The sequence below is a fragment of the Pongo abelii genome, chromosome 17, assembly GCF_028885655.2.
Source record: "Pongo abelii isolate AG06213 chromosome 17, NHGRI_mPonAbe1-v2.0_pri, whole genome shotgun sequence".
In the NCBI taxonomy this organism is placed as follows: domain Eukaryota; kingdom Metazoa; phylum Chordata; class Mammalia; order Primates; family Hominidae; genus Pongo; species Pongo abelii.
Window position 1 is genome coordinate 73,050,610 of NC_072002.2, and position 12,851 is coordinate 73,063,460.

General features: G+C 43.1%; 1 protein-coding gene across 8 annotated transcripts in view; it reads left to right on the forward strand.

The window, feature by feature from the left end:
• The window catches only part of NEDD4L (NEDD4 like E3 ubiquitin protein ligase), a 363,402-nt gene that overhangs the window by 168,403 nt on the left and 182,148 nt on the right, over window positions 1–12,851 (forward strand).

A 12,851-nucleotide genomic window follows, 5' to 3' on the forward strand; every position in this document is an offset into this window, starting at 1 on the left:
TTTGTTCATGGAAGGTGGAATTTTAGATCTTTCCCCCCAAAAGTTGACATAAAGAGAAGGGAGGTATATTGAGACCAGCCTGGCCAACATGGTGAAACCCTGCCTCTACTAAAAATACAAAAATAGCTGGCGTGGTGGTGACTACCTGTGTAGTCCCACCTGCTCAGGAGGCTGAGGCAGAGAATCGCTTGAACCCAGGGGCAGAGGTTGCAGTGAGCCAAGGTCACACCACTGCACTCCAGCCTGGGTGACAGAGTGAGACTCTGTCTCAACAACAACAACAACAACAACAAAGAGCAGAGTGGTATTATTTCCTCACTGGTTTCAGAGGCCCTTGGGAACATTAAATGGTTCCTACTACCAAAGAGTTCCTGTTCTAATGGGGGTTTAATATAATAGTAACATTTTATTCACTGGGATTCACTCGGGGAAAGTATTCAGGAACAAAGTGAAAAAATTAAATATAGGACATATGAACATTGTCATTTTGGTTCTAGTTCTTACAAGGGCTTATGGTAGCAACCCAAATAGAAGTATTTGCTCTAACTAACAGATAAATTATTAGCACTTTGGTTGTTTACATATGAGTCAGAGCATCTAAAATTTGTTCCCATAAGTAGGTTGAGCCTCCTTCTCAGCCTGTTGTCATAGGGTCTAAAAATGGAAACGTGAGTCCAAACTCTTTCCAGATCATAAAAATAATTCTGAATTAGTAGAGCATAAATGAATGTGATTTTATTCAAGTGTCATTTTCAAGTTCCCCAGGCCAGGTTGAGACCTTTTAAGTCATCTGAAATTCCCTGTAGGGAGGATTAAGAAAATAGTAGCAGCTTTGCTTCTGCCTTAGACAGTTTTCTGATGAGGTCAGAGCCTCTCACCCTGGGAGAAGCAGATTCACTTTGCCCCTTCAGCATTGGTTTTTGAGAATTGCTGTCTGAAGCTATTGCATAGACAAGGTCACTTTTTAAGGGTAGATTTCTGAACCTGGAGAAGGAGTGGGTTCTGAATGACTGACTCTTCTGATTAACAGAGCTGTATATCAAGCTGTGCTGAAAATACTCCTCAAATATATTAGGCCACATTTATGCATGAGTAAGCTCACTGTCGTGACATGGGAGTGAATCTTTGCTGATTCAAGATCCTGGGGTGCCTTCGCTTTGGAACACTGATTCTACATATTTAATAGCAGCTTTAAAATTAGGCTAAATGTAGTCTGACTGCAGGATTCATTCCGGTGGGAATTTTTTTGTTTGTTCGTTAGTTTTTTAAGCATGAATATGAACCCAAACATTTTTCCCAAAATGTGAAATGAAGAGTGAAAACCTAACAATGGGATAAGAAAGATGATAGATAAGAGATTATAGTTCAAACTCAGCCTGCACTCAGGAAATGAAAGCAATTCCTCCCCCTCCTCCTGCCCCCCTCCTCCTCCTCCACCTCCTCCTCCTCCCTCTCCTCCTCCCCCTCCTCCCCCTCCTCCCCCTCCTCCTCCACCTCCTCCTCGTCCTCCACCTCCATCTCCTCTCCATCCTCCTCCTCTACCTCCTCCTCCCTCTCCTCCTCATCCTCTACCTCCTTCTCCTCCACCATCTCCATCTGCTCCTCCTCCTCCCCCTCGATCTGCTCCTCCTCCTCCCCCTCCTCCTCCTCCTCCCCCTCCACCTCTTCCTCCCCCCTCCTCCCCCACCCCCTCCTTCTCAACCTCCACCTCCCCCTCCTCCTCATCATCCTCCACCTCCACCTCCCCCTGCTCCTCCCCCCTCCTCCTCCTCCCCCTCCTCCTCCTCCTCCCCCCTCCTCCTCCACCCCCCCTCCTCCTCTACCCCCTCCTCCTCCTCCACCCCCTCCTCCTCCTTCACCCCCTCCTCCTCCTCCACCCCCTCCTCCTCCCCCACCTCCGCCTCCTCCTCCACCTCCGCCTCCTCCTCCACCTCCGCCTCCTCCTCCACCTCCGCCTCCTCCTCCACCTCCGCCTCCTCCTCATCCTGCACCTCTACCTCCTCCTCCCCCTCCCCCTCCTCCTCCTCCACCTCTACCTCCTCAACCTCCACCTCCTCCTCCCCCTCCACCTCCTCCTCCCCCTCCACCTCCTCCTCCCCCTCCACCTCCCCCTGCTCCTCCCCCTCCTCCTCATCCTCCACCCCCTCCTCCTCCACCCCCTCCTCCTCCTCCACCCCCTCCTCCTCCTCCACCTCCGCCTCCTCCTCCACCTCCGCCTCCTCCTCCACCTCCGCCTCCTCCTCATCCTGCACGTCTACCTCCTCCTCCCCCTCCCCCCCTCCCCCTCCCCCTCCTCCTCCTCCACCTCTACCTCCTCCACCTCCACCTCCTCCTCTCCCTCCACCTCCTCCTCCCCCTCCACCTCCACCTCCTCCTCCTCCACCTCCTCTTCCCCCTCTACCTCCACCTCCTCCTCCCCTTCCACCTCCTCCCCCCCTCCTCAACCTCTGCCTCCACCTCCTCCTCCTCATCCTCCACCTCCACCTCCTCCTCCCCCTGCTCCTTCCCCTCCTCCTCCTCCACCTCCTCCGCCTCCTCCCTCTCCACCTCCTCCTCCCCCTCTTCCACCTCCTCCTCCCCCTCCTCCTCATCATCCTCCACCTCCTCATCATCGTCCTCCACCTCCACCTCCCCCTGTTCCTCCCCCTCCTCCTCCACCTCCTCCTCCTCATCCTCCACCCCCTCCTCCTCCTCCACCTCCGCCTCCACCTCCTCCTCATCCTGCACCTCCACCTCCTCCTCCCCCTCCTCCCCCTCCCCCTTCCCCTCTTCCCCCTCCCCCTTCCCCTCCTCCTCCTCTCCCTCCTCCTCATCCTCCACCTGCTCCTCCTCATCCACCTCCACCTCCTCCTCCACCTCCTCCTTCTCCACCTCCACATCCTCCTCATCCTCCACTTCCACATCCTCCTCATCCTCCACCTCCACCTCCTCCTCATCCTCCACCTCCACATCCTCCTCATCCTCCACCTCCACCTCCTCTTCCACCTCGTCCTCCTCCTCCCCCTCCTCCACCTCCTCCACCTCCTCCTCCTCCTTCTCCTCCTTCCCTTCCTCCTCCTCCTCCACGTCCATCTCCTCCACTTCCTCCTCCACCTCCTCTTCCTCTTCCTCCTCCACCTCCTCCTCCTCTCCCTCCTCCTGCCCCCCTCCTCCTCCTCCACCTCCTACTGCCCCCCTCCTCCTCTTCCACCTCCTCCTCCTCCACCTCCCCCACCTTTACCTCCTCCTCCTCCTCCTTCTGCACACCCCACCCCTGCCCCCACTAAGGACAGTTTACTCTTCCCCCTCCTCTCTTAGAATGCCAACAACTAGCCTGTTAGTTCCATTGCTTACTTGCCTTGTGACTCATAACATTTTCATCTTGGGTATTTTTCTTTCTTGGTCTTTGTAAAAATTCTAAGCATCGTAGAGCATATCACCTGGAGAAAAGACCTACTTTCATTATTTAATAAAGGTAAAAAGTAAAGAATTGAGTCTGCATCCTAAGAAATTAGAAAAAGATCAACTAAGTAGACAAAAAAATATAAAAACTAGGATGGAGGAATTAGGAGATGATAAGATTTAAAAGTTATGTAAATCCAATAGCTGGTTATTTGAAATGACCAATAAAGTAAACTCTCATTATCCTAACTCAGGAACAGAAAGAAATCATCCTAACTTAGAACTAGATAATAGGAATGAGAGGCCGGGCATGATGGCTCACACCTGTAATTCCAGCACTTTGGGAGGCCAAGGCGGGCGGATCACCTGAGGTCGGGAGTTTGAGACTAGCCTGACCAACATGGAGAAACCCGTCCGTACTAAAAAAATACAAATTTGGCTGGGCGTGGTGACGTATGCCTGTAATCTCAGCTACTCAGGAGGTGAGGCAGGAGAATTGCCCGAACCTGGGAGGCAGAGGTTGTGGTGAGCCAAGAGCACTCCATTGCACTCCAGCCTGGGCAACAAAAGCGAAACTTCGTCTCAACATCAACAACAAAAAAGAAATAAATAGATAATAGGAATGAGAAAGGAGACACAGGAGGTATCAATAGACTTTATAAGAAAACATTACATGCAGCCCTGTGGCAACACATTTGAAAATATAGGGCTGACTTCTTAGGAAAATACAAATTACCAAAGTTGATCCAGGAAGCATGGAAAAGTTGAATAGACCAATTACTATAGAAGAGATAGGAAAGATGATTAAAAGTTACCATTGAGAAAGGCACCAGGAATCCATGGATTTCCAGCTGAGGTTTTGTTTGTTTGTTTGTTTTTGGAGATTGAGTTTCGCTCTTGTTGCCCAGGCTGGAGTGCAATGGTGCGATCTTGGCTCACCGCAACCTCCGCCTCCCAGGTTCAAATGATTCTCCTGCCTCAGCCTCCCAAGTAGCTGGGATTACAGGCATGTGCCATCATGCCTGGCTAATTTTATATTTTTAGTAGAGACGGGGTTTCTCCATGTTGGTCACACTGGCTTGAAAAAATAGAAAATGTGAGTGTTATTTTTACTCTTCTAGGACATAGTAAAACATGGAAAGGTTCCCAGTTCATTTTATAAAACCATCAAAATTTTAATTTAAAAATCTTATGAATTAAAAAAATAAAAATAAAGATCAATATTATTTATGAAAGTAAATGTAGAAATTTAAAATAATTTATTAACAAATAGACTCTTGAGAGTGCATCAAAATGCGAATGCACTATAATCAATAGTTATTTTCCAGTAACACCAGGGTGATTAACTATTAGGAACTCATCACTATCATCAATTGTTACGCAATCATATTGAAGGAGAGGAATATATGAATAAGTCAGTAGAGGCTAGAAACCTATCTGAAAAAGTTTAGTAGCCGTTCCTAATATAGTACAATCTGAGAAAGCAAACTAGGAATAAAAATAAATTACTTAAACATAAAGGCCATATGTATGTACACAAACACACACACACACCACAGCAGATATTTCCTAAAAGACAAAACACTAAAGCTATTCAATTAAAATTAGGAGTGAGAGAAGAATCTTACCTTTTACAATTAGTATTTAATATTATCTTAGAGGTTCTTGTGAGTGGAGTAAGACAATGAAATGGTCATATGTCTAGAAATCGCAAGAGCATCTAGTAAAATCAACAGAAACAATTGTCAAGGAAGCTGGATAAAAAATAGGTCTCTAGAAATTATCTTTTCTGTGTTTTGAAGATAAGCACCTAGAAATGGAAGTTAAGTATTTCTTTCACAATAGCAGCAGATAACCTAGGAAGATATTGTACTAATACCTGTAACCTTCTTAGTCAAGAATGTGAAATATAATCTAGAGAAATTAAAACACGTAATGCCTGAATATATCTTATTACAAAATTAATAAGTAAATTTCTTGTGATTCCAGTTAGAATTTCTAAAGTGGTGGGTTTTCTTTTTAATTGAATAAAATAGTCCTGAAGTCTTTATAGAAGAATAAATACATACTACCTGAGAGGAGCCAAGACAAATATGGAAAAGAAAACTGGCGAGGGCAGATTTGGCTTACAAGTAATGACAACATGCTAAGAATAAGAAGTCTTCGTGATCAAAGCAATGTGGTATTGATCCAGAATTACATAAATAGTTCAGTGGAACAGACTAGAGAATCTAGGACTGTGTCTCATTAAGAGAGAGAATGTATAACAAGACGATAGTTCAGCACTGTTGAGGATGGTACTGGCATAACCAGTTCTTTATCTGGAGAGGGGGTTGGGGGAACAGCACAGACCTCTATCTTATAATCAGTAATAAATCCCGGAATCTTCAAACACTTAAATGTAAACAAGCAATTCAACTTTTACAAGAAAATATAAGAATCTATTTTGTATAATCTTGGAGTGAGGGAGAATGTTTAAGCAAAATTTGATACACACAAGCTATAAAAAGAGACACACTTTGAACATATATTTTATTTTTATTTGTTTATTTTTTGAGACGGTCTCACTCTGTCAGGCTGGAGTGCAGTGGCGCGATCAGGGCTCACTGCAGCCTTGACCTCCCAGACTCAGGTGATTCTCCCACCTCAGCCTCCCATGTAGCTGAGACTACAGGCAAGACTCACTGTATTAGTTCTCATACTGCTAATAAAGACATACCTGAGACTGGGCAATTTAGAAAGGAAAGAGGTTTCACAGTTTCACATGGCTGGGGAGGACTCACAATCATGGGTGAAGGTGAATGAGGAGCAAAGTCCCATCTTACGTGGTGGCAGGCAACAGAGTGTGTGCAGGGGAACTCCCCTTTATAACCATCAGATCACACAAGATGTATTCACTATCATGAGAACAGCATGGGAAAAACCTGCGTCTGTGATTCAGTTACCTCCCACCGGGTCCCTCCCATGACACGTGGGGATTATTACAGTTCAAGGTGAGATCTGTGTGGGGACACAGAGCTAAACCATATCAGCTACCATGCCTAGCTAATTTTTTGTGGAGATGAGGTTTCACCATACTGCTCAGGCTGGTCTTGAACTCCTGTTCTCAAGTGATCTGCCCACCTCAGCCTCCCAAAGTGCTGGGATTAACAGGCATGAGCTACCACGCCTAGCCTGAATATATATTTTAATATATTTTTAAACTTTTCTGTGGCAAAAGATATGTGATTAAGTCATAGATCAAGAAGGGATATTTGAAACAGACATGGGGTTACTGTCTATAACAAAAAACTTACAAATTGTTAAGAAAACCAGAGAGGAAAAATGGACAAAGAATGTTAATATAGAATACACAGATAACAAATGCAGACAGCCAGCAAACCTATGAAAAATAGTTCGTTTTTGCTAGGGAAATGCAGATTAAACAACGAGACCTTACTTTAAACCCATCAGATTGGTAAAAATAGAGAAAAATAACACTTTTTGATAGCAAGGCTGTAATAGAAGTGGTAAGTGGTATTATTTCTCATAATACTGATGGAAATGTGAATTATGGCCTTATTTGAAAAGCAGATGGGCAATGTATATTAAAATGAAAAACTATTATACCTTTCTTCTAAGCAACCTTTGTCCTCGGTTATCTGTCTTTTAGAAATAAAAGTGTGTGCAAAGTCATATGATGTATAAGGATGTTTATTGTACCATTATAGTGGCAAAATACTGAAAATATGAAAACCCATCGGTTGAAAAACGGCCAATTTATGGACTATTTATACCATGTAATATTATGAGAGAACTAGAGCTGTATCAGAGTTGGCTTTGGAGGAGTTTCTATGAGAACTTGATGAATGAGAAGCAATGTGTAGAAAAATATATAATATCCAGTTGTAAAAGACACATTCCTCCTGTGCCCATATGTGTAAATGTGTGAGTGTGGAGAACAGGATGAAAATGCTCATTCTGTATGTTAAGCAGGGAGTGGGGTGGAGGTTAATGTGGAATGGTGGGAGAGTGGGGTGGCAGGGATTTCCAAGTCACCCACCAGTGATGAGTGTTAACCACATCCCATTTTTTTCCTATGAAGGAAGCTGCAATGCTGTGGTTTGAGGTTAAACATGCTGGCTCCTTCTCTTAGGTCTTGATTTGGTTTTTGTTGTTGTTCTTGTTTTTTAATTCTAGTCTGTTCTTGTTTTGCTGCGCTGATATCCTCTTAGATTTTGCGAGCATATTAATTGTGCGTATTGAACATTCTTCTTTGGTTTATTCTGAGACCCCATTTGCCTGCCCCTTTGGCATCATTGGCGGTTCTTGGTGGTCTACTGGTCTTCCGGTTTGTGCCTCCCAGTTGCCCCTTTTTCACTGGAATGTGCCAGGTTGAAGCAATATGTAGGGCCTGGTGGGATGGGCCAGGAGGTGGCCTTTCAGGTGTGGCTCCTGCATGGCCCTGCTTGCTCTCTTAAGCTGCCTGCACTTCAGTCTTAGGACCACATTCCTGCTTTGGCCACATGAAGTGCAAGGTAGCAATGGGAAAAGCAGAGAGGAAATGAAGCTTCCTGATAAATCACCTGATTGCTGCTCCAGGGTTAGTCACTCTAGCCCCTTGGATCTCTTGACTCCATCTCTTGACTTGTTTCTTTTGAATTTCCGGCATCTGGAGAATACTAGTACAGCAGCAGTCCCCTGGTTTTGTTTTTCTTTCAACCCAAGCCCATCCCATATCTGTTCATTTGACAATACTGTGTCTTATTTTCCCAAGATTCTTATGACTGTGATATTTAGTCTGAATCAGAGAAAGAGAGAGATAGAAATGTACACTCAGAGGGCCACTTGGATGGAAATTTTGGTGATCTTTCCAAGCCTTAGTGGGATCATCTGTAGAGCAGAGATAATAACAGTGCCTATCTGTTACTGTTAGGGTTACTGCAAAGATTAAAATAGGTGGTGCTCTTAAAAGACTTAGAACAGTGCTGTCGTATAGTAAGGATTCCATAAACATTAGCTGCTCCGGTTTTTTTTGTGTGCGTGTGTGTGTATGTGTGTGTTTTTTGTTGTTGTTTTAAACGGGTTCATGCTGGAAATACTAGATTGCAACAGAGTTTTGGGGTTTTTTCTCTAATTAATAGATCTAGGATGTTTTCTGAGGCTTGTCATGTTTTTAAAACTCTGTGGTATTTCTTTTTCTTTCTTTCTTTCTTTTTTTTTTTTTTTTTTTTGTTGTTGTTGTTGTTGTTGAGACAGAGTCTCACTCTGTCACCCAGGCTGGAGTGCAGTGGTGCCATCTCAGCTCGCTGCAACCTCTGCCTCCCAGGTTCAAGTGATTCTCCTTCCTCAGCCTCCTGAGTAGCTGGGACTATAGGCATGTACCACCATGCCTGGCTAATTTTTGTATTTTTAGTAGAGACAGGGTTTCACCATGTTGACCAGGCTGGTCTTCAACTCCTGACCTCAAGTGATCCGTCTGCCTTGGCTTCCCAAAGTGCTAGGATTACAGGCGTGAGCCACCGCACCCAGCCTGGTGTTTCTTGATATATCTACGTGTGAGAGTTTCTGTAGCTAAATTCCCATAGTTGAATTCCTGGATCAAAGGACGAGAACATTTACAATGTTCATAGATGTTGGGAAATTGCCTTCTGTAGTACTGCACTAGTTTCCACTGGCTGTAGTGGTTGATGAGAGCACCAGTTTTTCCCTAGTTCAGTATTAACCCATTTTATCAGTCTTTTCATCTTTGACATTATGGAAGGTAAAAACATCTCATTTTATGTCTTCAATCAGTGAGGCCAAGTATCTCTTCATGTATTTATATTTCCATTTTTATCCAGTGCCAACTCACATCCTTCTGTCAATTTTTCCTTTGACCTATTAATTTTTCATTGATAAGAATTCTTTGTAAAATGGGCAGTTTAACTCCCCATCTGTCATATGTTTTTTCTCATTTGATTTATTGTATATCTTGTATAGCACCTTTTAATTTTAACATTGTGTTTTTAAGTGTCTTTTCTATGTTGACTTGGAAAGCTAACAACTACTTACAGCATAATTTCCTTCTGTTAAAAACAAGAAGGGATTTCCCCACTCTAATTGTGAAGATTATACATTTTTCTAAGTCTGAAAAAAAAAGAGGAAAAAACAGAAAAAAACAACAGAAAGAACATCAGTCACTCTTAATATTTTGGCATTTTCCTTTTAGTTGTTTTTTAGGAGAGAATGTATATTTATACTTAGCATCATAACATAGATATAGTCTATTTTGGTGATTTATTCCAATATGTAATATATAAGTTTCTGAATGTACAATATCCTATTTATCATATCTATTAAGTTTGTTTCCAGTTTTTCATTTAAGAGAGAAAGGTACTAGGAATATCTTTGTGCAAAACAAGAATTTTTTTTTTTTTTTTTTTTTAGTCGTATTCTGTTCCTATGATACCTCCCTGGAAATGGGATTCCTAAATCAAGGAATATTAGGATTTAAATACTTTTGGTATAGATTACCAATTTGCTTTCCTAAAGTGTGGTACTAGTTTATGTTGCAATCAGCACAAAGACTCACTGCGCTATCATCAGAAGAGAAGAGAGCTGCCCTGAAGATTTGGGGGAGGAGTATTCCTAGAGAGGCGTGTGAAAGTGAGTTTGAGAGGTTTGAGAAGTAGCCAGGAGGTCAGTGGGGCTGGGGAAGGGAGAGAGTTCATGGGGAAGGGCTGGAGATGAAGGTAAAGGAGCCATGGCTCTTTAGGGCTGTGTGGGTGCTGGGGAATTTGCATTTCCTGCTTAAGGTTGTAGTAAGTCAGCCTGGAGAGTTGCAGGAAAGGAGTGGCTTGATGTGATTTATTATTGCAAGTGAGAGTGGCCCAGAAGCCAGTTAGGAGGCTGTTGCAGAGGCCTAAGTGAGAGAGGATGGTTTAAACACCAAAATGGTAACATCCAGAATGGAGAGGAGGAGATGGTGGGGGATTAAATTTGGGGATGGAGCACTTAGGATCTGTTGATTGACTGGATGTGTAAGAGAGAAAGGGAAGAGCAGAACTGAGGAAATGTCCTCTTGAACTGGCTGGGGGCCACTGAGATGGGACAGATGCGCTGGGGAGCAGTGCAGAGGTGGAATCACTGCTCCTTTTAGGTCTAAGGCATCCCTTAGATCTTCAAGTGGAGGTGTGAAGATGATGGTAAAGGAGAATGGAGCTCAAAAGAGGGGCCAGAGTCATTTCCATTTAGATGGTCTTTACAGCCTAAGGAACTGGAAGATTTCCCTAAGGTTGAGGTCTTCCTTTCCTGTGAAAATGTGATCAGGATCCTAAGTAACAGCCCTAAAAATTAAACATTAGGAATACAAGGTTTCATAAATTAGGAACTGTCTATAGCTGCCAGGTTCTAAATGCTTTGAGGATATAAATCTTTGGGTCTTTCCAAATGCTTTGAGCAGAAGAGGTACATCGTAATGTGTTTACTGAATGGCATTTAAAGATGCAGGAGACCTTTCCCCCTTCTTGATGAAACAATTTGCCTTTCAGATGTTTTGTTATAGTGAGTTGATTGTAGGACCTTATGAAGCATGTAAACCACACATTTGTAAGGCATTGGAAGAAAAAGCTAACGCGAGTTAGGAGGGATTTCAGACCATGTGAGGAAATTCAAGCCTATGTTGTTATCACCAAACCTTGCCTGTGTTATGTAAAGATTTTTGCCTGTGTCATGTTATCTTTGTTTTGTTCAATTTATTCCTCCCCCTCCAAGTGTCCTAGTTTCTCCTCTACTGTAGCTGGTTTTGAACAAAATAGAGAAACTTGGGTCTCCCCCACCCTCAGCATCTGAATTCTTCTCATTTGGTTACTCACCGTGTTAAAATAAGTGATATAGTACATTCTTGGCAGTTTGTTTATTTTTAATTTTATTTTTTATGGAGATAGGGTCTCGCTCTGTCACCCAGGAGTGTGGTGCCATGGTGCAATTGCAGCTCACTGCAGCATTATAACTCTTGGGCTCAAGTGATCCTCCTGTCTTAGCCCCCCGAGTAGCTGGTATTACAGGTCCGTGCCACCATGCCCAGCTAATCTTAGCAATTTTTAAATAACATTTTTTCTGACTATAACAGATTTAGATATTGGAAAAGATAAAACATAAAGCATTGATCTGCCTGTAGAGCCAAATAGCCACAGGGATATAAATTGGTTACCATTTAACTTTATTTCCATCTATATTTGGCTATATTTATATTTATGTATATGGAAATAGTTTATGAATTTGGAATCATACTATGATATTTTTTAGAATGATGCTTTTTAAACTATTTTATGGTAAGCATTTTATGATAGCTTGTAATGTTATTTTTAAAAACATACTTTTCGAAGTCTGCAGAGTATGGATAAATTCATGATGACTTTTTAGAGGAAAACATCAAGATGATCTCACTAACAAATCCTAAGATTAAAAACAAGAGCAAACAAAATACAAAAACTGAACCATCTTTGGAATACTATGAAATTCAGATTTTATGTTCTTAATAAAATCCTGTTTTGAATGAAATCAGTCTTCATGCTTTTCTTATTGCTTTTGGCTATGTTGCCTACAGTGGAATTAACTGTTTTTATATACTTCCTTTGCTTTGCATTGAAACAAGCTGATCCATTGTGACCCTCTGTGGTATTTCATAAAACCACACCCTAAAAACCGCCCAGTCTTTTAAGTGCAGTCAACAGTATTGAGCAATTTTTTGGGTAATATTGTCGGAAGTGTTAGGTGCCATCCAACAATGGCTTATTGCTTACATTTAAGTGTAAGTAATATACAATTAAAGGAACGTCATGACTTTTTAACTTCATTTTGAAATTTGAGTTTAGAAAAAATTCCAAGGGAAATGAGCAAGAATGAAAGCATCCTCTCCTACTGCCAGACTGCTGGGAAACCCACCCCTGGTCTTCCCAGGTGTCTCTTCAGTGACCTTGTTGGTCGGTGAGGGCTGTGGAAAGTTCTAGGGAGGCTGCTCATCCCTCCTCTCCTTTTGCTCATTGCATTCTGCCCAGATTATAAAACTGAAGTGTCTGTCTTAAGACGCCAGCAGCCTTTTCTTCATCAAATCCAGACACATCGAATCCCCCACAACCAAGAGTTACCCAGCCACAAAATGTCAGTAGTACCCCGGTAAAAGAACGCTGGTTTTAGACTTAGTCTCAGAACCTGGCCATCTTCCATGGGTTATCCCGATATCTGCATCCTTGTCTCTTTTCACTACAGCCTGGTGATCATGGTGGCAGTTTTCATTTTGGGACACTGGTAAGGTTAGAATAGCTTCAGGCTTCCTCAGTGAGTAGTATTGTGGAGGCAGGAGTGGTAACACTGGGTTGGAGCTGGTGTGAGGGTTGAGTCCACTGTGTAGCCTCTGTCCTTAGATCATGGCGCTGCTTTGATTGGGCCCTAATTTTCTCCTCTAGACAAAAGGAATTGAACCAAGACTTCCAGCATTCCCTCCAGGC